The sequence below is a fragment of the Heptranchias perlo genome, chromosome 2 (genome assembly GCF_035084215.1).
Source record: "Heptranchias perlo isolate sHepPer1 chromosome 2, sHepPer1.hap1, whole genome shotgun sequence".
In the NCBI taxonomy this organism is placed as follows: Eukaryota; Metazoa; Chordata; class Chondrichthyes; order Hexanchiformes; family Hexanchidae; genus Heptranchias; species Heptranchias perlo.
The window spans coordinates 97,724,825-97,743,753 of NC_090326.1; the positions used below are offsets into that span (position 1 = coordinate 97,724,825).

General features: G+C 42.4%; 1 long non-coding RNA gene across 1 annotated transcript; it reads right to left on the reverse strand.

Annotated features, from left to right (window-relative positions):
* Positions 1-8,602: 8,602 nt before the first annotated feature.
* LOC137334109 (uncharacterized) lies at positions 8,603-18,462 on the reverse strand. The gene is made up of 4 exons (XR_010966067.1): positions 18,339-18,462; positions 17,973-18,177; positions 14,051-14,155; positions 8,603-9,864 (listed from the first exon to the last, which is right to left on the reverse strand). It is a non-coding gene; the product is annotated as an uncharacterized lncRNA (long non-coding RNA).
* Positions 18,463-18,929: the final 467 nt, after the last annotated feature.

Consider the following 18,929-nt stretch of genomic DNA (forward strand, 5'->3'; position numbering starts at 1 on the left):
TTTTGAACGTTAAAAAAAAAACTTCCCATGGTGTTTCATAGATAGCCATATGGAAAAGACACCCATGCCAGGGAAGGAGAAATTAGGAAAGGTTACGAAGAACTTGGTCAAAGGGGTGGGCTTTGAGGGTTTTAAAGGAGGATGGAGAGGTTGGAGGGATTTAGGGAAGGAATTTCAGAGGAGGACTCAGACAGCTTAAGGCTTTTCTCCCATTGGTGGGGTGAAGGGTGGGGGGAGGGGCCTCCACAAGGCTGCAGTCAGATGAAGGGAGAATTTGAGGGCTGACTGCAACGATAGGGAAGAGTGAGGCCATGGATGGATTTAAGGATGAGGTTTTAAACTTGAGGTATTGGGGGGGAATGTGGATGTGCTATGGGGTTTAAACCCCAGCGTAGGGTCAAACAGGCCACATGGGTTACAAACAGTCCAGGAAGGGGGATGGAATCAGTGGTTAGGGCTGAAGAACACTTCTGGCTTCCCAATTAAAATTGGAGGAAGTTATGATTCATCCAAGACTGGATGTCAGGCAATCAGTCCGACTGTACAGAGATGGTCGAGATAGTCAATGAAGGGGTAAAACTGGTGTACGTTGGCTGCTGACTCCCTATCTGGATGAAATCTCTGAGCGGTAGTGTGGAGATGAGGGCGAACAAGGGGCCCATGGATAGATCCTTGGGAGACTCCGGAGTTAATGGAGATAGTCAGATTACATGTGGATATGTAGGAGTAGAATCATTCAAGGTCACAGTGCTTGACAACGAGACATATTGGTGGAGGATGGCATGATGGACCCATGTTAAATACTGCGGGGAGATTTAGAAGGGATAAAGCACTATGGTCACAATCTCCGAGGGATGTCATTCGTGACTTGGTTAAAGCCATTGTATGGCAAAAACTGGACTGGAAGGATCCAAACGGGGAGTTAGGGTAATGATAGGCATGGAGCTGGGAGGTGACCTAAAGAGAGGAATAGTATGTTGAAGACATGGCAGTAAATGGGAAGGATGGAAGGGTCAAAGGTGACTTATGTAAGTGTTGTAATAAGTGGTTTTGAGGGGGAGGGGGGTGATGCCTGAGGAAACTTCAAATGGTATATTAAAATTTAAACAAAATCAAATCTGAAAACATCCTACAAGTGTCAGCATTTATGTTCACTTAGTCCATTTCCTGCTGCAATAATTTGAAATTTCTGATGGTACAGTTTGTTAGAGTTCATTAAAACCTTTTTTTTGACAGTATCAGAAGTACCTATTCGGTTGCACCTACATACAAACAAATCAAAGTGTAGTGAAAGTTAATATTCAAGAAGATAATGTTGCAGCAGTGTGTGCTGGGAGATGGTATTTTTTTTGAAGCTAGAAACCCTGTGTTGTAAACTCAATACTGCGTACATTACTTTGTTTCTAGATCTCGGAAGACTGCTATATTGTAACACCTACAGGACATATATCTGACTTTAAACTGACTTGACAGACATGTACAAATAATCCTGTCTTCAAGAATTTGGCTGTATAAAATCCCTGCAAAGTTTGACAGTCATGGTATCCTGTGTATAATAATTGATGTGCTGCAAAATCCCTCACACCTCACTTTGGGTGGGTGACAAACCTGTATATTTGCAAACTTCTGCATCACCAAACCTAATTTTAGAGTAATGTCCCCTGGTTTTTGAACCCTTTATTAAAGTGAATAATTTGCCTGGGTCAATTTTGTCAATTCATAATCATAATTCAATTATTCACCTCAGATTTTATCCTAAAGAAAACAAACCTAACATTTGAAATCTTTCCTCAAAACTCCTACCCATCCAACTACTCTTTCTGTTCCCCCATGTCAGCTGGCATCATCAATGGTTCCCTCTCCTCAGATAGTATCCTTCTCCCCTTCAAATGGTCATTATCACAAAACACCCATACTTGACACTTCTGCCCCTTCTCCAACCTCCCTTTCTTCTCTAAGATCTTTGAATGTAGCTGAGTCATTGAATACATTCAAGGCTGAGTTAGACAAATTTTTAATCAGCAAGGGAGTCAAAGGATATGGGGAAAAGGCAGGAAAGTGGAGTTGAGGTAAAAATCAGATCAGCCATGATCTCATTGAATGGCGGAGCAGGCTCGAGGGGCTGAATGGCCTACTCCTGCTCCTATCTCTTATGGTCTTATGGAATGTGTTATCACCTCCCAGGTCCATGCCTTTATTATAACTCCCTATTCAAATCCCTCCAGTCAGCCTCCATCCTTACAGCACAAAATGGCTTTAACCAAAGTCACAAATTACATCCTCAGTGCATTATCACTTCTCAGCCTCTTCAACTTCTCTGCAGTGTTAGACCATGCCACCCTTCTCCAAAGCCTCTAATGTTGCTGAGATCCATGGGACTACTCTCGTATTCCCATTCTGACCTTTCTGGAGTAGCTAAAGTATCTCCAGCAGTGGCTTCTCTGCCAACCCACACCGTCACCTCGAGTTCTCTAAGGATTTATCTTCCTTATCTATATTCTGCCACTTGGCAACATCATTTTGTATTCATGGGGTCAGCTTCTATATGTATGCCGATGACACTCCGCTCTATTCTCTCTTGCCTACCTTGACCCTCAACTGCATCTGTCTTATCAGACTGCTTCTCCAACATCCAGTCCTGGATGATATTAGCTCAGAACAGCAAAGACCGAAGCCATCATCTTTGGCATCTACCATAAACTCCATTAACTTTCCACTTGTTCCACTCTTTCCCCGGCCTGTTTCCAGCTGAATCAGACTGTTCGCAACCTTGGTGTCTTTGACCCTGAACTGAGTTTCAGATTTCATATCCTCTCCATCACAAAAACTTCCACCTCTGCAACATTGGCTGTCTCAGCCCCTTCGCTGCTGACACCCTCATCACTTCCTTCTCAACTACTTGAAGCTGTTACAATGTTTTGAGTTATTGATCTAGGAGGAATTTTGCATTAATTTATATTAAGATGTTGCTATTATTGTAAATTCAACAGACAGGTTAAATCCATACAACAGACAAACTATCTAGGAATGTGCATTCAAGCCATTTGCTGAAATTAGAAGATGAAATGTCTGATCGAATTGTGTTTCTGCAATGGCAGATCAGTTTGAGACAATTGGGTTTTGCTAGCACATTCTAATGATAATCATACATATAATGTTAGAATGGCCTCATTTATTTTAATACTGTGGCAGGTGGCTCAGTTGAGTGAGCAGTGTGGTTGCCAAAGGACCCACACCCAAGAGAGCAGTCGAAATTTGTTTTGGGAGCTCAACGAGCCGATCCCTAACACTGATTTAGGGGGAGGGTCAGAGGTCAAGTCTTTGATTTTGTTTCCCGGTAGATAGGAAGCCAATCAGCAGAAATTTAGGTTTAGAAACAATGAGAGGTGGAGAGCTCTCTGCCCCCAATGTTAGCTCAGCAAAAGCTAAGCCTATATCAGGAACTAAGTCTGTGTAATTTGCTATTTTTCATGTTACGAGGAGCGATACGAATTAGATTGAATTTCACTGGAAATTATTCTGTTCATTCGCATAACCCGATTTGTTGGTTTACAATTGGCTGCATCTCATTAAAGTATTGCTCAGCCTGCCTTCTAGAAGATAAGAGAAATGCATGTGGGGGCACATGTGAGATTACAGTATCTAGTACACACAAGAGGCCTCATTGTTATAGCCCCCAAGTAATACTACTGTATTTTAAAAAAGACTTGCATTTATATAGCGCCTTTCACTACTTCAGGAAGTCCCAAAGTACTTTGCAGCCAATTATATACTTTTTGAAGTGTAGTCACTGTTGTAATGTAGGAAACACAGCAGCTATTTTGCGCACAGCAATGTCCCATAAACAGCAATGTGATAATGACCAGATTTTTTTTATATATAGTGATGTTGGTTGAGGGATAAATATTGGCCAGGACACTGAGGAGATAGGGTCTGAACAATGCATTAACAATATAATCTCTTTTGGTTCACATGCTATCCCTCTGCTAATGCAATGTGGTACCTTGTTTGCTGTTTTTATTACAACCATTGACTGTCATACATTTATCCACTATAACCTATAGAATCAAATGTTCCTATCAGAACATACACCCTATTCGGTTCCTTATGAGGTTTACATTAATGCATGTCAATAATTTAATGGAATTGGGGCCTGACTTTTTCAAGGTAGGGCCTGTCCAGACCCAGGTGTGTCGGAGTTTTCTGACCTGGGCCATGTCAATGGCTCATTGGAGAGCAATAGTCAAAAGGCCTGAAGGTCTTAAGATCTGCTGGATAAATATTAAAAAATCTTAAAACACTTTGGCCTGCTCCCAGGCCCCTCAGATCCTCTGGTTTAAGGAAAGTTCTTGATGCAAGCCCAATGCCAGCTTTGTGGAGTGCCCTGCATCTGAGTGCCCCGCATCTGAGTGCCCCATGGCCGTAACTCCAGGAGAAAGAGGCAGGAGGCCAGGAATGTGCCTCCCACCTCATTTACATAACAGTGGTGGGCCTTCTCAGGAAGCCCCAGAAATCTCAAGGGCAAAATAAAGAGTGTGAAGACTCATTTTGCTGGGTCTCTACCCTCTTTTTCCTGACCTTTGCATCTGAAAATGGGCATAATTGGGTCCCAGTTATCACATACAGTAATTATTTAACAAATATTTTATTTATATTTTTAGGTGTACAAAATGTCAGTGATTGCAAGGAAATGTAGAAAAAAGAAATTTACATTATTGTATTTTGAGCAGAACCTTCAACTTCGCTAGTGGCAAAAATGAGCAATATGGGACCGGCCGCTCATTGTACACCTGCACGATTTTCCTTTCCTTTGACTTCACTGGATAGGAGAATTGAGCGGGGTGTATAATGGACGACCCATCCAATAGCGTCCCTGCCAAAGTTGAAAGTTCCGGCAATCAAGTCATATTCAGCAAATTACAGAAACAAATGGACAAGATTCAAGCTTTGATATGGGACACTGTCACACATTTGTTTTATTATAAGCAGGCGCTCTGAATAGCAATGAGAAAAAGACAAGGAAAACAATGGAAACAGTCACACTGCAAAATGGAGAGAGCCCAGCTCACAAATATGCTGCTCTCTTCCTTTAATTTACTTTTAAACTGACTTTACTTGTTTCAAGAAAATTATGTCATTACAATTATCTTAATGTTGCCCCATGTTACTTTTTTTAATGGATATTACTATAATAGATATTGATAGAATGGCAAGTACAAATCATTCATTGAAAATTTCCTCTACAGTATGGCTGGTGTTATAATTTCTATTCTTTATAGAACCACCTTCTTACTAAATAGTCTAATTATGGCTCATGTAAGTGAACCTTGTCACTTACAATCTGGAAGCTATAAACTGCCCTTGCAGAGGGGTGTACATCAAGGATTAACTGTTACAAACTTGAGATAATTTTAACTGGATTTACCATAGCTTTGTGATGCGCTATTTATCTTCAAATTGGTGGATATTAAAGACAGATTAGAGTTTTTAAAGACTAGAGCAACTGATATATTTATTTACAATTGAATAGTGATACAAAGTTTCATTAGCTTCCTTTGATTCAGGGCCAAAAATACGTTCAACTTTTACAATTCCTCTGGGGTTGGGGCCAAGTCCATGGCCTGGATCCCCAGGTGAGCTCCACATCCACCGTTTGGCAGGCTAGTATGCCTGCTCTCACCCTACGTACTGGCCTGCCAGTGCTCCACCGTGCAATGATCCTGCCGATTTGGGAGTCCCTGCCCCCAGCCATGTCCCCTAAACAAGGCCCACCAGAAACTGCTGGGATCCAGCGGATATGGGTCACAGTAGAAGTTGTGGCCCTTCCAACGGACTGTCCTCTGGACTTATTATGGGCGTACGCCAGAAGGACTGTGGATTTTCAGCCCCAGTAACTCTAGTCACACCTGGGAAAGTCCATGATGGGTCAATTACCCTTTATTATAACTTGTTCTAATGTAAAATAAAGTCTCTGCTGGCTCACCAACAAAGTCCTGGTTTCTGAGAATATGAATTCAGCAGGTTTTGCTTGTTCCACTTTATTAGTGGCTTATTTTAATGTAAGGTATACTTAGATGAATGTGAAATGGAGTCTTTTGTCTGATCATGTGCTAGAATTCAGGGAAAGCTCCTGAATGGTTGCAAACTCCAGTTTTTTAACATATTAGGTCTTGATTGAGTCTAATTTAGCGATATTATATTCATGCATTTAATTTACACAAGTGCATAAAAATAAGTTAAGGATGAGAAAATGTGATTTGGTCCAGTGAAACTTGTCCCTGTATTACTCCAACTCACCCAGCCTAACATCCCCACTGCATTTTGAACTCCCCTAATATCTTTGACTCTACCACTTACCTGTTGGTTTATTCCAAAGATTTATTTACAGAATAACAGATGACAAAATAATGGCACATTTCCCGCCAAATAAGAACACGGTGACTAAAAATCAGTGATCCCTTTGACGCAATTCCAGCGGGTTTGGTGGAAGGGTTGGAAATAGAAACGCTGGGTTCTGGCCTCCCCTGCCAGTTTCTGCGGGGCCTTCTTTGGGATGGAGCTTCCGTCCGAACCAAATAAGGACACCTGCGTCAGAGAGCACTTGACTAGGGGGGAGGGAACTTCCAGGCCAGGGGTATCCTCATCCCTGTCTGTGGAATCCACCAGCAAGCTGGTACACCCAATGAAAGCAGGAATACTGGCCCACTAGCACACCTGGCGGGATCCAGGCCTTGGAAACACCCTGGACCCCTGAAGATCTGGGCAGAATTTTTTTGCTTTCTGAGCCGTATTTCGGATGTTTCCAGGGAGCTCAGCACCCCAACCCCAGAGCAGGCAGCCACTGCTGAGATTCCCAGTCTCCCCCATTTGGCAGGCATCCAAGATGCAACTTTAGTGGCGCATTTGCCCACCATTGATATGTTAATCATGGAACCTCTCTTGGTCCCAGAAAATCCTTTGGGATCGGTGGTGGAGGTTCCCAGTCTGTGCATCCTGGCAATTACATCGGGGATGTTGCCCCCACAGATTTTCAGGGCCACATTGCATAATTCACACAAGTAAAGCTATACAGTGGAACAAACCAGTTATTTTACATCAAAGCAACAATGCCATCAATTACCTCAAGGAAACAAACCTATTTGATCTAGAGTCATAATCTGAACTATTAAGTACAAGAAACCAGCAATTTGAGTTTTGTGACATCTGGCTTTCAGACTAGATTTGTCATTTTCTACTTGGTTCCCCTTCTAAGCAGGCTTAGACTTGGCTTTACAGTACACAGTAGTGCACTTCCCGACTTTTATGCGGTAAAGAATTGCATTAATACATTCTGATGCAGCCATTAATTCTGCAGGGCAGGTAAAATTGCAAAATTAATAAGATGCAGGCTTATTTTCTGACTGCTTGAGAGATGCTACATATTTACCAGAAGACTGATCAGCAAAAGTCTGGAAGTGTGGGAGCATTCCCTTAAGAGCTGAGACAGCACACCAGGATGTCTGAGCCTTGTGCCAGAAAGCTGACTGTTCTAAAACACACTACAGACTTTCTGTAAAACAAATGCCAATCCTTGAGTTCTTCAAAACTGAAACATATAAGAAAGTCAAAGTCTTATCTCTGTAATCACTTCCAGCCCTACAACCACCCTCCTCAACTCTCTATTCCTCTGACTCTGGCCTCTTATTAACCACGTTTGATGGCATTCCTCCAACTGTCTAGGCCCCATGCTCTGGAATTCCCTCCCTAAAAACCTCCACCTCCCTCTTCTTTTTTAAGACTCTCCTTAAAACCACTTAGGAAAGTGACCAAGCTTTTGGTCACTTTCCTAAGATCTCCTTCTTTGGCTCTATCCATTTTTTTGATTACACCTCTGCCCAGCACTTTGGGATGTTTTTCTATGTTAAATGCAAGTTGTTGTAAACTTAACTTTGATAAGCTGCACTGTAATCTTAAACACTAAATATATCTCTGTAATACTGCCACTAAGCAAAATCCAGCTAACGACTGAGATGTTGTCATAAGATAAAGATCACTTAAAAAAAACCTTTCTGTGATTAAGATGCCAGCTGCACAATGGAGGAATATTAAAATATTTACTCTAGCAAATCTATTCCCTCCAAATTTTCTCCAGTTTTCTCCTTTACTCTCCTGAAGCTGGTGACACTTCCGAGGATAGTGACAGTCATCCAGTGCTTTACCCAAGTGGTCATTTTTTATGTGGGCGGCCAAGACATTGAGAGTGTGCAGAATATTCAACTGTAAGGAATCTTACAACACCAGGTTATAGTCCAACGGTTTTATTTGAAAATCACAAGCTTTTGGAGGCTTTCTCCTTCGTCAGGTGAAGTGACGAAGGAGAAAGCCTCCGAAAGCTTGTGATTTTCAAATAAGACGGTTGGACTATAACCTGGTGTTGTAAGATTCCTTACATTTGTCAACCCCAGTCCATCACCGGCATCTCCACATCATGAATATTCAACTGTGAAGGATATCACAATCAAAGTCACTCCTGTCTTCACTGCCATCCACACACATTTTCCAGCAGGGGTTACTGAACAGTTCTCAGGAGTGGGTACCTTGGCTGAATTAGCCCTCCCTAGACAATGACACTGAAACCAATTGTAGTAAAGAACATTTTTATCAAACACAAATTTAACATGGGTAACATTACTGTAAATCTTACATAGAGATTTATTGTGGAGCATTCATTTAAAATAGATTGTTGCTAATAATAATTCTCAAGAATCAGTGTTCCGTGTACTGCTTCTGAAATGTCCAGTTATTTCCTTTGGCTCAAATCCCAGCAAAGTAAAATCAAAAGAAATTATTTTACTAAAACTGAAATCCCTGATTTATAACCTCAATAGGAGACTATCAAACAAGTTTGTGACATGCAAGCATGGAGTTTCCCCTTGGGGCGCAAACGGGGAAGTGCGTCCAGAATGTGCTGGATGCTGCGCCGGTTTTGCTGAGGTGAAGTTATATTGAAGTTTCCGCGCAAACTCATTAGCATAAGCCCGAACTTAAAATCTCCCATGAATCAGCGCAATCAAGCAGCATTATCGATCGTAATCAATTAGTAACTGGAACAGGCCATTCTCCAGCATCAGAGGAGTGGGATTGCCAGGAAATGAGCCATCCTTCAACTGACTGATTTAATGCTCTTGGTCGTACTTTTTAAATAGCTTCAATTGACTGTAGGTCACAGGTCTTATGTACCAAGGGCAGATCAATTGACCAAACCAATTGATTAGATCATTTGACCAGACCAATTTACTAATTAATTTAAACTGAATTTAAAGTAATAACATTGGATTAACATGAACACGGATGCCTGTGCACCCGAGAATCTGGGCTCAATGTGATGACCACCCCCGAACAGACGCAATCAGCAGAAACTCGCCATTCCGACCTGGGGGCCTGGCCAGTTTTGTAGGTGGGAACTAATTGTGGCAAAGTTGGAAACAGCGTAAAAAAAATCATGAAAACTTCAGCGTAAAGTGTTTATGGACGCAACTCATTTACGCTTAATATTCTGCTATCTTTTGCGCTATTTCATATAATTCCACCCAGATTGTTCTATTATCTGAGTGGAAATCATGGGGAAACTCCACGCCATAAAGTTTTTCTAATTAGATGACTTCTCCTCTGAGCCATTCTCACACTTCTTTAAAATATCTTGGATTTTTTTTGTCTTTGTTTAGACCGGACCCTTACTTTTTTCTTTTTTGCTGATTTATTTTTGGAGGAAGACCTTTTGCTTGTTGCTGATTTTCCTGTGCTGGAAGGCGTGCTCCTTTCCTTATTTTTGCTGGAGGTGATACCTCTTGGTCCGAATTCAACCAGCTGGCCCTGGCATTTCCCCTATCCAGCAGATTCAAAAGAATAAAGAAAAAAAGTCAAAACTAAGTTCTCTTAGAAGGATTACTGAATGAAGAGAATCGTGCCTGGAAAATAAACACCTTCAAATTCATTCTTGTTAAGAAACTGTGGCTTACATTACTGAAAATGGTATATTAAGTGTTTATTTTTTTTCCTATCTCTCCTCCCCTTTATTCTCCGCAGGAACTGCTGATTTCCACAGAAGCCTGCCCCACACTAGAGGGCCGATTTAACTCGTGCCAGTAATTGGGGGTGTGGAGGCCAAAGCGGCCAACAAATTGAGTGTGAGGCCCAGGGGATTTTAACACCCAGGCTTCATTTACATGCCTCAACACTGACTTCCGCATGGAGACGGTCCCTGGCACGGTAAGTACAGATGGGGGGGAGGGGTCAGTAAGTACAAATTTGGGATGGGGTCGGCAAGTCTGCGATTGGGGGAAGAGGAAAGCCGTGCTCCTCCTGGCCCACAAGGAACACCGGGGGGCTTAAATTCGGCACTTAGGAATGGTGAAGTCACTGGTCAATAGGGCCAATTTTTACCCTCCCACCCGGCGGGAATGATGCATGCACGGAGTTAAGGTGGCCAGGGGGTTTTCGCCATGTTCCCTCCGCGGTTCCCCCCCCCCCAGCCACCATTTTTACTTGACTTAATTCAGGCACGGGAAGGCCACCCACCCGAGGAGCGCTGGCCTAAATTTAAATGGCAGCGTCGCGTCCCAGTGACATCATCAGGACGCACAGGCTGATTTATCCGCGGTCCCGAGTAAGGCTCCAACCCGTCAGCAAAAGCTGGCAGCAACCAAGAGGCCAGGTAAGTGACTTTTAATTTTTTTTTAAGAAAGGTTTCTTGTGGGCCAGGAGGAGCAGGACATGTTGACCTCCCCACCCAAATCTCTACTTACCTTGTCGGGGACCATCTCGGTGGCAGCCTCACCCGCCGACTTCGGATGGGAGTCAGTGTCAGGGCATGTAAATGAGGCCCAGGAGTTACAATCTCTTAGGCCTCATGTTCCGAGGGACCAAATGGATCACTGCCCACTTCGGCCCCCCCGCATTCCCGATTCCCGGCCCAAGTTAAAATTGGACCATCTGTGAACCACTGGCCTCAGTCAGAAGCACCAAGTGAATGCCAGGCATTTCCCCCATAGGAGGAGATACACGCTCTCATGATGTTTAAGGTAAGTGGTTTTTGCAGCACGAAATCCCACAAATTTCTAAACTTGCTTCATGCAGTGAGATTTGCTGTCCAAGTTTCTGAGTGGATTTAAATGACAACAAACCAATTTGAAAATACAGAGCCACTTCAAAAACTCTGCGGTTGGAGTTTTGTCCTCTTGCTAGTAAAACTGAAGCATTTATACTAGGCTGTGCTTTCAATAGAATAGGAAAACCTGCATTCAAAAATCATGGTCACTGTCAGTGCTTCCAGGCCTCCTTACTGCAAATGAAGCAGTATTAAGCTATTTTACAGGTGCCATGGCTCCTGTAAAAGAAAGATAGAGCTTGCATTTATATACTGCCTTTCATGGCCTCAGGACACCCCGAAGCGCTTTACAGCCAATTAATTTCTTTTGAAGTGTAGTCTCTGTTGTAATGCAGGAAACGTAGAAGGCAATTTGCACACTGCAAGGTCCCACAAACAGCAATGAGGGATAAATATTGGCCAGGACACCGGGAGAACGCCCCTGCTCTTCTTCGAAATAATGCCATGGGATCTTTTACGTCCACCTGAGAGGGCAGATGGAGCCTTGGTTTGACATCTCATCCGAAAGCCACACCTCCAACAGTGCAGCGCTGAAATATCTGTCTGGATTATGTGCCCAAATCTCTGGACTGGGACTTGAACCCGCAGCCTTCTGACTCAGAGGTAAAAGTGCTACCGCTGAGCCAATGCTGACACATAAGGGTATAAAAAAAATGAACAAATGAAAATACTTAGAATTACATAAGAATTATCACAGAGAAACAGGCCATTCGGCCAAACAGTCCATATTGGTGTTTATCCTCCCAATCCCATATCCCTTTATTCCCCCTTACTTGTAAAACAAATTTGTGTAGGTATGCTGGTGTATGTATGGTTTTTTAAATATATGCACCGTTACAGAGGGTCATGACACTGGCAAGTGCTCCAAATGTTTATTTCAATTGGTATATGAGGAACAATTGAGCTGGTGGTGGCTGTGTTTTCTGGCCTCCACTAACTGCATTATTTCAGTTGTCAGGTTTATTGAAATTAACTAGTAAATGAACCCAATTAAATAGGGACACATCGCAAGTGTTTTACCTTACAATTAATAGAGGGAGTGCCCTAACCAAACTGATATTTTAGCAACGAAAGTAACATTAATTTAAATTATACCTATTAAATCATGGAAAATTTACATAAACGATTTGGACTCGGGAATCGGAAGTACAATTCAAAATTTGCAGACGGCACCAAATTATAGTTAATACCGAGGAGGACTGCGACAAAATACAGGAGGACATTAATAAACTTGAAGAATGGGCGTTTAATTGGCAAATCTATTTCAATATAGATAAGTGTGAGGTATTACAATTTGGTAGGAAGAGTAAGGGAGCCACAAAGTAAGAGTCTAAATGGAGTGGAGGAGCAAAGGGAACCAAGGGTACAGATATACAAATCACTAAAAGTAGTGATGCAGGTTAATAAGGCCGTGAAAAAAAGCAAACCAAGCACTGGGGATCATTTCTAGAGGAATAAAATTGAAAAGCAGAGATGTTATACTAAACGTGTATAGAACCTTGGTTAGACCACACTTGGAGTACTCTGAACAGTTCTGGTCTCCATATTACAAAAAGATATATACAGGCACTGGAGAAGGTGCAAAGAAGATTTACTAGGATGATACCAGAACTGAGAGGTTTTACCTATCAGGAAAGATTGAGCAGGCTGGGGTTCTTTTCTCTAGAAAAGAGAAGGCTGAGGGGTGACCTGATAGAGGTATTTAAGATTATGAAAGGATTTGATAGGGTAGACATAGAGATGTTTCCACATGCAGGGGAGACCAGAACTAGGGGCCATAGAATCATAGAATCATAGAATCATAGAAGTTACAACATGGAAACAGGCCCTTCGGCCCAACATGTCCATGTCGCCCAGTTTATACCACTAAGCTAGTCCCAATTGCCTGCACTTGGCCCATATCCCTCGATACCCATCTTCCCCATGTAACTGTCCAAATGCTTTTTAAAAGACAAAATTGTACCCGCCTCTACTACTGCCTCTGGCAGCTCGTTCCAGACACTCACCACCCTTTGAGTGAAAAAATTGCCCCTCTGGATCCTTTTGTATCTCTCCCCTCTCACCTTAAATCTGTGCCCCCTCGTTATAGACTCCCCTACCTTTGGGAAAAGATTTTGACTATCGACCTTATCTATGCCCCTCATTATTTTATAGACTTACATTATATATTTATAGCCATAAATATAAGATAATCACCAATAAATCCAATAGGGAATTCAGGAGAAACTTCTGTACCCAAAGTGGTTAGAATGTGGAACTCGCTACCACAAGGAGTAGTTGAGGTGGCTAGCATAGATATATTTAAGGGGAAGCTAGATAAACACATGAGGGAGAAAGGAATGGAAGGATATGCTGATAGGGTTAGATGAAGTAGGGAGGGAGGAGGCTCGTGTGAAGCGTAAACACCAGCATGGACCTGTTGGGCCGAATGGCCTGTTTCACTGCTGTACATTCTATGTAAATATGTTATTTATACTGACAAACAGAAACCAATTTGTGTTATTCCAACTTCTGTTTGCTGCTGTTATACAAATGAGGTACCTACCTTTCTACTCTCACTCTGAGTGATTCCTCAGCAGGAAGTACAATCTATAGCTAATTAAACTGACCATTTCAGTCTTTTCTGTCCTTTGAACTTAACATTGATTGTCAACCAGCATTCAGTTCAATCAGTCTTGCTATGTGCAGTAGAAGGTAGGCTCCAGGGATGAGAAGCCCACTCATGACTATCTACTCAGTAATAGTCAACAAAACACTGCCAACGACCCCCCACCACCCCAACATATTTATTACTCAATGTCAGATTAAACTATATTCTCGCCCTAAATTGGGGACAGGTTGGGAGGAGGAACCTTTGATTGTTGTTGAGCAGGTATTGCAGGTCGTATTTTGAGTCTTTCTCACCTGGAAACATACCCTGCATTTATCTGGTGAGGACATGGTGCCGACGAACTCTCCCCTGCCACATGCCTTACAGTAACGGGTCCCGCACCATTTACACATATAGACCTGAATGAAAAGAGTAACATGTTATGCTATAAACAATACACAACACTGGTAATGTCAGGTAAAGTTTAATGTTTCAACCTAGAACAGACTTTTTTTTATTCGTTCATGGGATGTGGACGTCGTTGGCGAGGCCAGCATTTATTGCCTATCCCTAATTGCCTTTGAGAAGATGGTGGTGAGCCACCTTCTTGAACCGCTGCAGTCCGTGTGGTGAAGGTTCTCCCACATTGCTGTTAGGTAGGGAGTTCCAGGATTTTGACCCAGCAACAAAGAAGGAATGGCGATATATTTCCAAGACGGGATGGTGTGTGACTTGGAGGGGAACGTGCAGGTGGTGTTGTTACCATGTGCCTGCTGCCCTTGTCTTTCTAGGTGGTAGTGGTCATGGGTTTGGGAGTTAGCACTTATGAATGTAAATAACTGAATTAGCACTTATGAACGTAAATGCTTTTTACCACTTACAGCTTTCCATATTGTGCTACAATCTTACCCCTTTCTCCATCCGTAGTGTATAAGATTGTTAACTGTCTTCTCTTTCATAGTGTGCACAAGTCTTAACTGCAAGATTATTACCCCTCTCCTCCCATAGTGTACACAACTATTACCTTCTCTCCATCAATAGTGTATAGAATTATTTCCCTCTCTCCTTCCAGTGTACAGAACCATCATCCTCTCTCATTCCACAGTGTACAGAACCATTATCCCATTGTGTACAGGACCTTTATCCCCTCTCATTCCATAGTGTACAGGACTATTACCCCCTCTTGTCCGTAGTGCACAAGACATTAAACTCGGTCATTCCATAGTGCACATAATTACTACCCACTTTTATTCCATAATGTACACAACTATTACCCCCTCTTATTCCACAGTCTACAGTACTATTACCCCTCTCTCATTCCATAGTGTACACAACTATTACCCCTTCTCATTCCATAGTGTATAGGACCATTAACCTCTCTCATTCCACAGTGTACAGGACTATTACCTTTTCTTATATAGTGTATAAGACTACTAACCCATCTCATTATTATTTATAGAATCATTGAAATTTCCATGCAGATGGAGACCATTCATGTTTGTGCTAGTGCTAGTTCCTGTCATTGGAGCTATATCCCCTAATCCTATTTTCCTGCTCTTTCATAGAATCATAGAAGTTTACAACATGGAAACAGGCCCTTCGGCCCAACATGTCCATGTCGCCCAGTTTATACCACTAAGCTAGTCCCAGTTGCCTGCACTTGGCCCATATCCCTCTATACCCATCTTACCCATGTAACTGTCCAAATGCTTTTTAAAAGACAAAATTGTACCCGCCTCTACTACTGCCTCTGGCAGCTCGTTCCACACACTCACCACCCTTTGAGTGAAAAAATTGCCCCTCTGGACCCTTTTGTATCTCTCCCCTCTCACCTTAAATCTATGCCCCCTCGTTATAGACTCCCCTACCTTTGGGAAAAGATTTTGACTATCTACCTTATCTATGCCCCTCATTATTTTATAGACTTCTATAAGATCACCCCTAAACCTCCTACTCTCCAGGGAAAAAAGTCCCAGTCTATCCAACCTCTCCCTATAAGTCAAACCATCAAGTCCCGGTAGCATCCTAGTATTTAGTTTTGTCAAGTGTTATCTAATTCCCTCTTAAATGCAATCATTGACTGATCTTCAATAGTCTTGTGCAATGCATACCATATTCTAATAGCCCATTGTGTGTAAACATTTCTTCTAACCTCTGTGCTTCGAGTACTAATCCTACATTTATATCCCCTTGTTACCAATTCACTGATCAGTGGACGTACTCTTAAACCCTTTCAAAACTTTGAAAAACACTTCTACGAGATCCTCATTAATAGTCTCTGCTCTAGTGAATACATCCAAGTTATTCATGTCTCTCATCATAACTGTATCCTCTCATCTCTGGTATCTCCCTTGTAAATCTATATTGGGATAATACTCCTTATCTCCAATATTCTTTCTGCAATGGAATGCCCAAATTCACACAGTACTCCAGCTGCAGCCTAAACAATGATTCATCACCACTTTTTTGCTTTTGTATTCAACTTCCCAGTATATAGAAAACGAGATTCTAATTTGCCCTTTTTGTTTTTTTTATCATTACCCTCTCCCCTGCAGTACTGTACAGGATTTAGACACCGCTCCTGTAATACGTGAACTTCCTACTCCGATTTTATAGTGTACAGAAATATTACCCCCTTTCCATACTGTACAGAATTATTACCTTCTGACCTCAGTAGATACGATTATCATCCTTTAACTGTTTATCCTCTGTTATGCAGATTTTAAAACATTACAGAAACGAAAACTATCACATTTATTTGTCACACTGGCGATTGTAACCCACGTGTAAGAACACATATAAAGGAATTACCGTGTTTACTTCGGTGCAGCCCCATCTGCACATTTTAAATCAATGGTTGCTTCTAAAATAAAAGAGGCAGAACCCCCGGCGGTTGTTGTGCCAAACCCGAGAGTGGGGAAGTCGTGCTGAGGCAGCCGGCAGTCCGGTCCTTTAAATTGCTTAAAGTTACGGTTACAGCCGAGGGTTGACTTTCTCTCATCTCATCATCACAATCTGTTACGCTTCATACCGACATGGCACTTGTTAGTTTGAAAATATTGCTGATTTAAAACGCATATTTGGGAGCTGCAGCGTAATCTGTCCGATATTTTGGCGCATTTCTCTTCGTTATTTCAGAATTGTCTGAAACTAAACCGAGTGTTTGGAATCCTTGTTGCTACAGAAACTCGCTGTCTCTTGTAGGAGCTCACAGCGCAGGGTTTGGACGGCACGGAGCAGGAAATATCATCGTCTCCTAATGATCCACAATCAACGGGAGAATATCGCCAGCAATTTCCCCAGCTTCTGCCGCCCGAAACCCGCTTTCATTAATGCCGCACTTTCGGCGAAGTTACGGCAACGGAGCGGGAGCAAATTCCCTGGTCTTTCTACAATTACATTTTTAACAACTTCTACCGATGATTTTGAAATGAATTGGGTTGAATGGAACTGGTTAAAGAGGGACTGCCACAATTTTGGGGCAAGTGCCTGCGCTTCATGCTAACACAACAATTTAATATTTTTTATAAAGGAATTTCCAAACATAATCACACGAGTGATGTTTGTCCGCCACATGACCAGAACTAAAAAAACGTTTTTCTAACAACACAAGGACATAATCTGACCACAAGGAATAGGGATTATAGAATTTGAGGAGATTGCAGAGAGGGTGGAGTGGAGTCATAGAGGGATTTGTACACACGGATGGGGATTTTAAATTTAAAGCATTAGGGGATAGGGAACCGAAGTAAGTCAGTGAGGACAGGCCTTAGTGCAGAACTAAATACAGGCGCACTTTGGACAAGTTGCAGTTTACAGAGGGGGAGGCCAGCAAAGAGAGCATTGGAGCAAGAGATTCTAGAGGCGGCAAAAACGTGGATAGAGGTTTCAGCAGCAGAGGTGGGCAATGATACAGAGTTGAAAATAAGCGGTCTTGGTGATGGCTAAAATGTAGGTCTTTAGCTCCACTTAGTGTAAGACAGGATGTCAATGTTTTGCAGGGTCTCTTTTAACCTGAACGACTGACCAGGGTGGTATTAAGTACCATTTAATTGTTTTACTTGTGTTAAGATAAACTAATGAAGTTTCGAAAGTACTACACGTAATTTCCATCCTTGCTCTTTTGATCGTTTGCTTGTAACACAGTTTAGGCACTACTGGTTAGTCCTTCACTATCCTATTATATAAAGCAGTTAAATATATATAAAACATTTTAAAGTATGTTGAATTGCTTACATTTATTTTTCTGCTTTTGGATTATTAACTTTGTTTTTGTTTTGATACCACACGTTGCTTGAAGAAGGAGAACAAGATGTCCCGGGATCCACTGTCGATAATGCTCCATGGTTTGTGAAAAGGAGCAAGGTTTCAAGTGGGGAAGAGGTCATTCTTGCTCTGTCTTTTCACTGATCGCTTTGCTTCCTACATTGCACCAGTCAGCCTGCAAAGTAAAAAAAAATCTAATCTCAACTCTGGCAAATTCAAAGAACACAGTCCAAGTACTCAATTGATGACCTACATTGGCTCCCGGTCCGGGAACGCCTCAATTTTAAAATTCTCATCTTTGTTTACAAATCCCTCACCACTCCCTTTCTCTGTTACCTCCTCCAGCCTTACAACCCTCCGAGATCTCTACGTTCTTCCAATTCTTGCCTTTTGTGTATCCCCGATTTAATTCGCTGCACCGCTGGCGGCTATGCCTTCAGCTGCCTCGGCCCTAAGCTCTGGAATTCCCTCCCCAAACCTCTCCGCCTCTCTCCTTTAAGATGCTCCTTAAAACCTACTTCTTTGATTGAGCTTTTGGTCACCTGCCCTAATATTTCCTGATGTGACTCAGTGTCAAATTTTGCTTGATAATGTTCCTGTGAAGTGCCTTGGGACGTTTTACTATGTTAAAAGCACTATATAAATCCCACTTGTTGTTGTTGCCAATTCAACTACCCGAGCTACTGGCTCCGCTAACTGTTTAAATGAGTTTTCTTTACAAAGTTCCCCACCTTCATGAACTTGGCTCCACCCACAGTTTCATTACCAGATCAGGTCGGTCCTGCCCCGCACAAAGATGGCGCCCGAGTGCAGGGTGCCTCCCATACATGCATTCCCAGATCCGGTCGGTCCTGCCCCGCACAAAGATGGCACCCACTTCTGTTCTCTTTCACGTCCGTGCCGCCGACCATTTCCGCTGCGGAGCGG